Below are 12,758 nucleotides of genomic sequence, written 5' to 3'. Positions count from 1 at the left end.
GGAATGTAACCAGACTCTGCCCCCCTTGTTGCAGGCACAGGCGGCGCTGCCTTAGCGATGGAAAGCAGGCATTTCACTGTTGATGTTCCACAGTCATACGGCTGACGGTTACTAGGGGATCCTGAAGGATGTGTTTCCCTGTGACCCTTTTGAGAAGAAAAACTTAGTTGCCGCAGTAACCAAGTTTGGCTTGGATGCAATGATGCAGTAAATATCATAGGTGAGCCTCGCTTGTGGAGGAGGAGAAAGCAGGAGCTGCATAGGCTGCCTAACTTTTGCAGTCAGCTCAGGAAACATTTAAAAACTATCCCAACAAACTGTGTTAGTTAAATTCAAGGCTTACATTTCCTGCTGCAGTAAAGTGCTCAGATTTTATCCCCCACGTATTGTGAACCATTAGGAAAACGGAGATAGAAATTAACTGCCTTACTGTTGTAGCAGGAGGCGCGGAGCTCACCCACGGCTCTGTAGCAGCACAGCCCCTTTGCAGAACGGGATGCAAGTGACTTTTGTTTCATAGCCTTAGTTTTTGAAAGTGAAGAGATGCAAAGGAAGAAAAATACTGACTGAAAAACTTCATTTTACATCCACCTTCTTTTCAGTATTGCTACTTTACATTAACAACCTTCAGTATTGTTCCTAACAGAGAGAATTATCAGCTCTCCTGCAGGAAATCCTCACACTAAATACTTCCAAGGTGGAAAACAAACTAAAAGAGCAAGCAAAAAATAATTCAGTGTGAAGCCCAGTCACACAGTGTTCGTCTCTAGCTTTTGTTGTCTGATTTCCATCTCATCGAGAACCAGAAACAGTTCTTCACTAGGGTGGGGAAGTGCTGTTCAGAGTGGGAATTAAGCACTGAAAACAAATATAGAGGGCAGATACTGTGATGCATCATTTTCTTCTTTAGCTTTTTTTCCACAGTTGTTTTCCCTAAAGCACTTGTCTGAAGAAAATCCAGGTTGCTGTATGTGGGACCTATTCTGCTTGAAGCCTGAGCATCAGCAGGGGAGGACTGAGCATTCAGACCCACATCAGGAGTGAGGAGATGCACCATGCATCAGTGCTGGCAGCGCAGCAGCAGATAGGTATGCATCCAGCCCATGGAGGAGGGTATGAGTGTACATTTCTATGGGAACAAGGTCACTGAAGTAAACTGCACAACTATTCCTTTGTTACCCCTTTGAATTATTTGTCAAGGAGGTATTGCTATAAATAAAACAAACATCCCCTCAGCCTCGTTCATCTCTGAAGGCTGTTCAGTTTTCAAAAGTGAATCTCACTGCTTCACTTTTTAACATGAGATTGTGATGTTGATTACCCAAATCACGTGCTTCTCGAAGCTAAATGTAATAATTAAGGTTACATGGAAGTTAGCAAATGATGGTAAAATACAGCTACTCTATTGTAACATTACTCCTGCTTTAAAGAAAAAAGAAGTAGGAAGGGATAATGATTCAAGTGCTGTGGGGCACAAAGCTCTTACAAAAAAAAAACCAGTGGCCAACCTGGGTGGTACATCCCAGATGAATGTAGCCCATTGCCTCCAGTAATGGAAAATATTTAGACAATTTTATCCGCAGTTTTAAGATCAGTAATTGCTTTGGTATTTTATGCTTTTTTTTTTTTGTGAACAAACATCACTTGTTTTTATGAACTCTCCTAGCAGTGGATACAGCTGGGTGGGTGCACTCCACCTGATTGCACATACCCCTGCCTCCATAGAGGCTCGCAGATCTGGACACGTGTATCCCATGAGGGTCCCTCGCTACTGGATGAAAATGAAAGGTTAGAAAGTTTCCTGTTGGTCTCGCCTATAATCAGCCAAATTCAGTGTGAGCTGAAGCCGCCTAGAGAGCTGGGAAAATGAAACATGTCTGAGAAGTGCTTGTCTTAGCAATCATTCCTTCACTTGCTGGTAAGGAGGATCTGATTTTGTTGTTATGCTGGGTCATTTTTTATGCCCCTCTTGACAAGCAAAGGCTGTGCTGAGCCTTATGGAAACAGCCATGAGAAAATCCTTCTGTGCTCAAAGCAGGATCACGGTCTTTGCTGTCCATTCCCTGCACTCCTTTCTGGAGGGATGCACAACACGGTGTGTGTATGGAGGTGTGGCCAGCAAGTTGCTGCTTTCTAGCTATTCTTGGCTCTGGCAAAGGCTTTTCTATTCAAGGGTAAATGGCAGGAACCTTGACACTGCTCTAAAACTGTGTTGCTGCCTTAGCGATCCCCAGAAGGACCAGATAATACAGCAAGACGTGGCACATAGTGTAGGTATAATGGAGAATTAGGCCTCTGGAAGCAATTTGACTGCGGCATCTGAGGCTCATCCTTTACTGCTAAACTATGTGTATGAGCCTCATCCACTATGGGAGGCTTGTAAATACGACAGTATGGAAACTTGTGACTTTATTTCTTTGGTTAACATCTTGTTTTTACCAGACGGAATTGCAGAAACTTCTTCGTCAACAGGATGAAACAGTAGCAGCAAAGGTACGATCCCTCACCAGGCTGAATAGGGACCTCAAAGCCTATTACCATTTTAACGATGGCATTGTTAAGCAAAGTAGTCTCACGACGCAACCCGTTTACTTCATTAAGAAAAGCTGTTTGTTGAATGCTTTACCTTTAGCTACCAAAAAACAGCAGTGTCTGCCTTTCTTCTGCAACTCACTCGTGTAGTTTCAAAGCTGTTTGCAGCTGAGGATTGTCAGCCATTCGCTGTACTCACAAAACAGGTTTAAAAGCAGACACGGCTAACAGGATGTGACAGAGACTCCCTTCAGAGCTCTAGGAGACACATCCCTGTTCTTTTCTAATACCTTTGAAAGCGTCTGTTAGAGCCTGCGATGCAACAGCTCTCCTCCAAGCCTGAGTTCAACTTCAAGTTTTCAGGAAGGTATATTCCACGTGCATCTCACTCAGACTTATTTCAATGAACTTCTGCTTATCAGCACTGAAAAGATGTGTTAAAACCAGTCCGACGACTCTTTTTTTTTTTTTTTTCGTAACACCATGTGCTGGAGGGCCTTGAGAAAACAGTTTGGAAACAATATCAGAGCTGAACTACCGAAATGCTTTGAACAAGAAGAATGTTCATTAAACACATTGCCACGATTTTCCTAGTGTCCCAAGTAACAAAAGCCAGGCATTTCATGATTTATAGCCCCTCTTCCAGTGAGGTGCTTCAGGAGAGCAGAAGATTTGCATCTTACAAGTAAGAACATGGTGGACTTAAATGCTTAACCTACCCTACTTTTTCAAACCTTTAGCAGCGAATATACTGGATCCCGTTTCAAAACATGCATATTGAAGTCTTAATCACCCACCCAGCTCCCCTTATCTTAATTCACTCTAATTCAGCTGACACCCACAGGAGAGGCTTTGCAGTGACTGGACCACAGGAACTGTAGGGTTTTTTGTACTTCATCAGCAACACTCAGAGTGTTATAATCCTCTCTCTGAGGTCCCATTAACTACAACTCCTTGAAGTGAAATACGGTTTCGTTGCCCAAGGTTGCACTCTTTCCCACAAAAGGGCTGTGCTTCAGGTCACAGGGCTTTGCGTAGTATAAGTCCTCCTGCCCCAGCCCAGAGCAAAGGCAAGCAGCTGACAGGATCAGCTCTTCTGCAGCCACCTGGCAGGGCTTGATCTGCTGTGCAGGCTTGAGGGGGAATACCGTGGATGCATACAGTCTTTGCAAAGCATGCTAGCATCTTCCACCTTTCCAAAGGCAGATCTCTCAGTACTTCCCAGCACCCCTTGTTTGACATGTAGCAAAGCACTTTGGGTCAGAGCGGGTTATTCAGCACTCGTGAAAAAGTTGCACTGTACGTGGCTTGCTCTGAAAAAATCAGAACCGAATGGCATAAAATGGTAGAACAGGATTTCAAAGAAATCACTGATGTCATTCTTCAGGATCAATGCATCCTAACACAAAAAAACCATGATGCAAACAAGTAGCAGCATCATGTTAGAGCATGAGGAACTTAGTTCGATTTAGCCTGATTCATATGAACTTGGGACTATAGGAAACTTGCTAAAGGGGAAAAGTCTTCCATTGTCAGTAATATGAGGTTTAAAGAAATAAACATAAAAATGGATGTATTGAGAGAACTGCACATCTTGTGTTTAAAGATGTATAGGGCCAAACACTGGCAATGTATGTGAACTGCTGGGGATGCTTCCTGGAGTAGCTACCCAGGAGGGAATGGTAAACGTGGAAGATTCTCTGTGTTCAGGGCCATGTTTTGAAGAGCTGCTGCTTCCTCCTGGGCATTCCCAGGAGCTATGTTCAGAACTGCCTTGGTAAGTGGAGACTATATGGATCCCGCTATGGACACAACCATTTACACATGTCTTGGTATTTTCTTTGAAGTCTTAGGTAATAGCAAACAAGAGTCTCTGTAGGGATGACTTCTGCAGCACAGGAAACACCTGTACACCCTCCTCAAATGATTTCTCTGCATAACACACGCACACCAGCTCTGCTGTGTCACAGGGCCTTCTCACCCCCAGAGCCGGGGTCAGGAGCTACCTCAAGAAAAAAAAAGCCTGGACAAGGCAAAATCTTTCCTCTAAACCTCCCCCTCCTCCTCTCACCTCCCACTCTGTGCTTTAAATTCTGGCTCCCTGCTTTTTTTCCTGTGTATACCTCAACACTCAGCTTGCTTTCATAAAGGCATCAATCCATCATTCCCTATATTTATTTCTCTATCTATTCCTGAGTGCCCAAGGCACGGCAGATTCTTCTTTATTACCAGTGTGCAGAGTCCAGCTACAGTCTGGTTTGCATTAAAAGCTGTAAAAGTAGAAGTGTATCAGCCAGCGATGCAACTTCTGTAATTTCTAATTATTATTATTATTATTATTTTCCTTTTAACATGGTTGCATGGCTGACAGCTCTTCCTCCTTTAATGTCAGCCTGTTCTATTTCCTGTGCTTAAATGAGCACTATTGATATAAGCAAGCCGGGAGGTAGGAGAGGCAGCTCTTGTTCCTGGCCTTTCTACATCTTGTTGATGAGTTCCCTTCTCACTGCTTCAGTTCCTTCAGCTGCAGAACAGGGCTCACAAAACTGTCCTTTTTGTTACAGCGTACTCTGAGATTCATCATGAAGAACACGACATGAAATTAGGCAGCAGTAGCCGTTGCAGAAGTATTACGCACCATTATCACTTCATGGGGGAGTTTTGCCATGTTATATAAGTACACGGAAAGCAGCAAAACTTTTTTCACAGTTAGCATCTTCCACTTTTCAGCCTGGCAAGGGTACAATGGCATCGCAGATAAGAAAATGTTTGCGTGGTGTGATATCATTACTGTGGTCTTCTTAAGATCTTGTCAGGATCCTGGCAGAAGTCAGGATCAGATATTTTAATAAGGGAAGAAAAGAAAAAAGAAATTTCTCTTTTAACCGGTTATTAACCTTAAGAGAGTCTGTATTTATGAGGAGGTAGTTAAATGCCTTAAGCACAGTATCTCTTCCCTTGATCTGTGAAATCAGGGTGGTTTCTAATCATTTATGCCTTGATATTTTATTATAAAGTGCCTCTTTCTTTCTTTCTTTCTTTCTTTCTTTCTTTCTTTCTTTCTTTCTTTCTTTCTTTCTTTCTTTCTTTCTTTCTTTCTTTCTTTCTTTCTTTCTTTCTCTCTCTCTCTCTCTCTCTCTCTATTCCTTCCTTCCTTCCTTCCTTCCTTCCTTCCTTCCTTCCTTCCTTCCTTCCTTCCTTCCTTCCTTCCTTCCTTCCTTCCTTCCTTCCTTCCTTCCTTCCTTCCTTCCTTCCTTCCTTCCTTCCTTCCTTCCTTCCTTCCTTCCTTCCTTCCTTCCTTCCTTCCTTCCTTCCTTCCTTCCTTCCTTCCTTCCTTCCTTCCTTCCTTCCTTCCTTCCTTCCTTCCTTCCTTCCTTCCTTCCTTCCTTCCTTCCTTCCTTCCTCTCTTTCTCTCTCTCTCTCTCTCTCTCTTTCTCTCTCTCTTTCTTTCTTTCTTGCAGAAAACTGATAGAAAGTGAACTGCCTGTGTCAGGAATTCCTTACAGTTGGGTATGGCAGCATTTCTGCCAAAGCCTCTGGTTCTTAATCTGTTATCTCAGTTTACTAACTGACAGCTTTAGTCGGTTGGTCCTTTTCTAGAAAGCTTGCAATTGCATTGCAACTTCACCCTTATCCCATTGCCCAAAATAAAAAATGCTCCACCAAAGCATCAGGCTGTACTAAGTAAGTTGTATGTTTACTAATCTGAAACTGATCCTCTTTGTCATAGAATCATATTGTAGAATCATAGAATGTCCTGGGTTGAAAAGGACCTCAAAGATCATCCAGTTTCAAACCCCCTGCTGTGTGCAGGGTCACCAGCTTCCTGACCAGGCTGCCCAGAGCCACATCCAGCCTGGCCTTGAATGCCTCCAGGGATGGGGCATCAACAACCTCCTTGGGCAACCTGTTCCAGTGCATCACCACCTTCTAAGTGAAAAACCTCCTTCTAATATCTAATGGCCTTGGACTGGGTCAGACACTCATTTTCCAAAGAATGCCCTGGAAAGCCCTGTGTGGGTGATATTACCATTCTGCATGTTCCTACAATGGAACAGCGTGTCTGTATAATGGGACCGGGAATTTTGCTTTGGCGAGTTAATGCAAATGCCAAATGATGAATAAAATGCTGAAATGAAAGATAGGCCCTAAAGAATGGAGAGCATTGTAGTAAGACAACATTTATCTTTCTAACTGTATGCCCTCTGAAGACTGTAGAAAGGGTTTATGGATGAGATATGACTGGCAGAGAGCATGTCGGATCATCGTTAAGTGCAGATCTCCAGAGTTCTGTAGAGACTCTGTCACAAAAACACAAAACTATTTAATGTTCAGGTTAATAATTCATAGAACTTTGTGATATTCAGAAGCATTCGTCAAACATGTCCTAATATTACTGGATTGTTTAAAGATGTGTGCAGGTCACATTTACAAGTGGATGTCTGTTACCTGGCATTTTTTTATATGCAATATTTTTAACAATTCTTTTACTGTTATCTGCCCACTACCTGCTTCTCACTGTACTGAGAGGATTTCTCGAGTCAAAGATGACCCATATGATATCCCAGGAGTCTGGGCAGTTACCTGGGTTGCAAAAAAAAAAAGCGTTTCCATTTGTTTTCATTCCATTTTCATCAGAGATCTCATTACTACTTGTGAGCACCATTCTATATATATATGGCATCTATACAATGTATTTATTTATTTATTAAATGGAATGACTGGATAGATTTAAATTGGATATAAGGAAAAGATTTTCACTGTAAGGGTGATGAGGGTTGCCCAAAGGGGTGGTGAGTGTCCCGTTCTTGGAGACATTCAGGGTCAGGCTGGACCTCTGAGCAACCTGATGTAGCTGTAGGTGTCCCTGTTCATTGCAGGGGTATTGGACTAGATGGTCTTTAAGATGGTCTTCCAACTCAAACAATTCTATGATTTTATGATTCTATGATGGTAGTTTTGCATCTAAACCATGCTTGTGAACTTCTGCTTCAGGGTTGCTCAGCAGCCACAGAAGTTGGGAATGTACCCAGCATCTCTGAATATTAGGCTATGTAGGTGCCTAGTGAATGTAAAATCAGATATCTAACTGCCATTATCCTACCTGGAAAACACCCTGGCTGGCCTTTTTTTTTTGTCTAATTAATTAAATGTGGATGAAGTATTGGTTCCCACCAGAAGTAGAGCACATGACTTAGTGGACCTCTTGCTCTTCTGGATATGATAAATCTGATACATTTATGTATATATGTTGTCCAGCAAACGTCATGCTCTTTCTGTTTCAGAGCTGAAATGTGGTTACTAAATTCTGTAGGCTGATTTTCAACATATTTGATCCATTTTCTAAATTCTACAAAAGCCAGCGCTATGTTATGTACAGGTTGGGTTGGCAGCATGAGTTGTGACATGACATATTTTGCTGAATCTGAAACCTTACTTTAGGGCCTCCTAATTACACAAAGTTCCCTCTTCTCACGTAGCCCTGGGATAATTGGGTGGTATGGCAGCCTAAAGCCTTCGGGATGCTAAAATAATCATACATTAACCCTAAAAACATATTCTCGCTTTGATGTTATCACCACTAGCTGCTAGAGGAATAATTACTGCTCCCTTGTGATCAACTTTCATATGATAAGTGTGGTAGCAACGATAAAAAAGGCGAAAAAAATGCAAGGCACTTGGCATGGTTTTAGTTTATATGAAGAGTGGACATAAATCCACAGAAACTGATATGGAGGATGCCGTGTAATGAAATCTTTTGGTCCCGTTTCATTACTGCAGGCAAATGGGGCTTGTGCTCAGTGGTGGGGAGCAGCCACAGGAACTGGTTGTGGCTCTCTGGCTGAGATAAGTTTATGCTGTTCCCTTTGGCAAATCATTGTCTTTTAAATTCCTCAATGCTTTGTTCAAAGTACAGCTGTGTTTCAATAATAACTTATTTCTGTATAATTCCAGTTCAGTGGTTTTTTATTACATATGCTGCTAACATTTTCACACGAGTACTCCAGCTGTACACCAGTTCTCTGCAGTCAGCACTAACCCAAAATCATGCCAGGAACTGTCTCTATTCGTTTCCGTGTTAGTAAACTTTTGTATTCTGAACTATTATACACCACTCTCATCTTATTTTCCCTTCATTCCACTGCTGTCTTGGCTCTCCACACCTCTTTTTCTTCATGTTTAGCCCCAGGTTGCTGCCGCGAGGTTTTGCTGTAGCTGCTTACACACGATATTACCCAAGTACCAAGCTTTAAAAGAACTGTCCATTTCCAAATATGAAATCTTGAGCCCTCTCTTTTTTTATTCCCCAGTACGATTGGGTAATGTGGTGTTCATAGTAGAATGGGACCAATGATATCAGCTGTGTTTAATCACCACATACAAGTAGGCACGGTGTATATTTCCTCTGCTTTGCTGTGTCAGTAACCGAGTGTCTAGACCAGAAACGTCATCTGCAGATCTTCCCTTAAGATTAAGCCAAGAAAAAAGTTCAGACTGTAGTGAATTGTGCCCATTGGCTGATGAGCTGACTGAGAGTTTAGCAAAAACAAGTGTTTCTGTTGTTCAGGTCTGTGCCCAGAGAACGACAGGCTAGATGTTCTGAGGTGAATCATTCCTGTTGTTACAGCAGAAAGCACAGTTCAGAATGCATCTCTTTATCTGTTCTATATTACGTGTAACTACAACCATAGCAAAGCCTCGATAAATATAAATTAAAAATGATCATGAAAAAAGAAGGGATACTTTTCAGTTTGAGAGACCTTCAATGCAACTTCCCAACCATATGCATGTATGTGTGGGATAAGCAATCGTGGAGGACACTGGTGTCCTTCAACAGATGGTATTCTAACACGTGGACCATTCCACAAAATCCAAATAATAGAATCCTTTGTTGCAGACACCCAGACCATTGATTGCAAGCTGCAACTGTGGACTTCAAATGTCTTCTGCCTTTTCTAATCACTCTGAATTCTCTTCAGGAAGGCGCAGATGTCTGTGCACTAAGCTTAAAAAACATTTCTTTCAAGAGTCGAGATTTCCATTCAGTGAATCATTTCAGGTAACAGCTCTGCTATGCTCATTTTAATAATATAGTGGTTTGGGGTTTTTTTCATTTTCAAGTTTCAGTTTAGATAGAGCAGAGTCCCATCTCACCACCAAAGTCATTGAAAGGGGGAAGAGGGGAAGATGTTGAGTTGCATATCTACCCAATCTACCCTCTACTAAATCTTCCCTCCCTCATTAAAAGAAATCTCACCTTACTTGTATCTCGCTGGAGGAAACAAGGATGTGAACTTATTACCTATAATACAAGTTGAAGACCAAAATGAAGGGAAAAAACAAAACAAGTTTTGAGAATAGTTTCTTCTTGATTATCCTTCCTTTAAAAATCAAGATGACTGAATGATAAATGAAAGTAAAAGTTTCAATAGTAGGACTCAAATCACAGAATCACAGAATCACAGAATTGTAGCGGGTGGAAGGGATCTCTAGAGATCATTGAGTCCAACCCCCCTGCCAAAGCAGGTTCCCTACACCACATCGCACAGGTAGGCGTCCAGACGGGTCTTGAATATCTCCAGAGAAGGAGACTCCACCACCTCCCTGGGCAGCAAATCCTACCATCCACATTTTCCTAATGTTCAGACACTTGCAAGCACTGAGTCTTCTTTTCATGGCTAAGTATTTTCTTATATGAACACACCAGAAATGATTGAAACCACTTCTCTGTCGTAGGCCCCTCTGGTCCACAAACTGGTGTTGCTCAGCTATGAGAAACCTTCTGCTGACAGGTTTTTTCTTGTGGTAGCTGTGAAAATAATTTCATTGTAGCAGCAGAAGAATTCTTTTTGCCTGTCTTAATCCTGCTTCTGCTATGGACAGTCTAATTGTGTGTGTGTGGGTGACTGTTTTGACAAGCATAGAGCTGTACCAGCGTAGTTACATCTTTGTGTGCTGCACAGATACAGAGGTGTATCTCCCCTAGTTATAATTTCAATCAGCAATATTGTGCTTTTGCCAATATGGCTTATCTTATCATTGTCTGAATGCTGATGAAAGTGTAGCTCTGCGCACATAACTGTGAACATAAGCTGCTGTTGGTAGCGTAGCTCAGTTAGAACACCAGCTGCAAATCATACCCCTTTGTACATCTGCCTCATCTAAGTAGGCCTGCACAACTTTATGGCAGAGACCTGGCCTGAGGCAATTTTGCCTCTGGTTTAAGGAGGCAAAAATTTAAGCACAAATTTAAGTAGGTACAAAGCACAAGGGGCCCTTTTCATGCTCATTTACCAGACAGTTTCTTCTGCTTTCCCTTGACTCTTTGTTCACTGCATCGTCTGGCTATTTTTCCCCTGGTTCTGTTCTTCTCTTCCCCAAATCCTGTCCCTGCAGCCTCCCCCAAGTTACATTAATCTCTGCCCTTGGAAGTTGTCCTGCTTTTTCCCTCCCTGCAGGGTAACTGCTCCCCTTGCATACTTTCTTCGTGACTGCTGCCTCACTTCCTATTTCTTCACCTCTCTGCTGCTTCCTGGCCCTCTCTGTCTGTTTTCTCCTGCTTTGTGGGCGCATCTCAAAGCACTGTCTACCATATTTCCCCTGGGCTGCTTGGGGTTTCCTTCTTCCCTCACACAGTTTTCTACTTGCAGTCTTTCAGCTATATTTAGCTATGGCATGAAGTTAAGAAAATAAAAATGCGGGCTGAAGCAATCAAGGAAAACATCCTAACGGTGACATCTGCAAGTGTGGACCAAGCTCTAGAGGGAAGCTGTTGCATACTCCGTAACTGGGGATACGTTAAACTAAGATGGTGTCGTATAGAGCTATACTGTGGCAGCCACATGGAATGAGCAGAAGGTATCCTTCATTTTATCAGTGGGTTGAACTTGATCTCTAGAGGTCCTTTCCAAACCCTATGATTCAGTGACGCACCTACGATACAAACATAGTAAATAGCGCCTTGGGTGGATGTTGCTGCCTTCCTTCAGCTCCTGGTATCTCTGCCAGTGCTAGAGCGGCTTTTGAACAACTGAAAATGAATAAACAGGAGTTTATTTTGTTTGTCGGAGGTTTTGGAATCAGCTCTTCGTAGCAAATTGGACATAGGGAAACACACAGCTGGCTCACTACTTGCCTACACGAGGGAAAATAATCACATTGAAACTAACAATCAATGAGGTGTGAGAGGCTGGGTAGTCAATAAGACTGAAATACGTCGTGCTCAGTACCAAAGCACAAACTGGGCATTAAACGCTAACTTAATTTTTCCACGCGTGTGTTTTTTGCATTACCTGGCAACAAACACTTCTCAGCAACGACGCAGAGTTTTAAACGAAGCAGAGGTATTGCAGTGGGTGGCTTTGCTTACCGCTGTTCTTTTTCCCACCCCGTCTCTACACACAGCACGTGGGCTATACAACTTGTTTCTGAGGCTGTACAGTAGTGATCAGAGAACTGTTTGAGGCCATAAATGTCAAACATCTGCTTGTTAGTTTGTCGCGCTACATTTTGGAGCAGTTTAGGCAATAAGTAGGCTGTGCCGTCCCAAGATGTGCTTGGCAATTAGGTATGCACAGATAGATTTTACTTGGCTTTATCCATGTAAAACACTCTCTCTTTTTTTTAAACCATCCTCTTCTGAGAATTTCACTTATTAAAATGGTAATAACCCTCTTTTGTGCTCCTGCTGCTTTATTTCAGTGACAGGGATCAAGGACAGGCTAGTTGCTCACGTATCACTTTAGCCTGTCTCTACAGTTACCATTTTTATATAGGAAATAAATCTTAAAGTTTCCTGAGAGAACGGGTTGCAGTTGTTGATCTTCCCCAGAAAGGATTTAGAAACATTGACTATTGCTAAAATGGCTTTGTTGAATACTTTATGCCACTTTTTGTGCCTTGAAAAGCAGGGCTGGGGAAGGGACTCGTTCATCAAGCCGGTCCAGTCCCTGGGATGCTCTGCACTGCATCTTCCAGAGGCTCACACAGTGAAAGGAGAGGAGATGGGACAGTAACTGAGGCAGTCAGAGGCTCCCACCAGTCCTACATACTGGTAGCCCTACCCTCAATGGTACATGGGGAAAAAAGCAGTCTAGGTTTCATGCTGCCTTTGTATTTCCAGATGAGTCCTCAGGCAAGAGGTGTTCATAGCAGGCTATGGGTGAGTCAGCTGCAGGTCTGTTTTGTGCTGTCGAAATGGCTTGAAGCAAGCAGGCAGCAAACGC

The sequence above is a fragment of the Coturnix japonica genome, chromosome 2 (genome assembly GCF_054131305.1).
Source record: "Coturnix japonica strain WE chromosome 2, WE-NBRP24, whole genome shotgun sequence".
Lineage (NCBI taxonomy): Eukaryota > Metazoa > Chordata > Aves > Galliformes > Phasianidae > Coturnix > Coturnix japonica.
Note: the sequence above shows the minus strand (reverse complement) of the source record.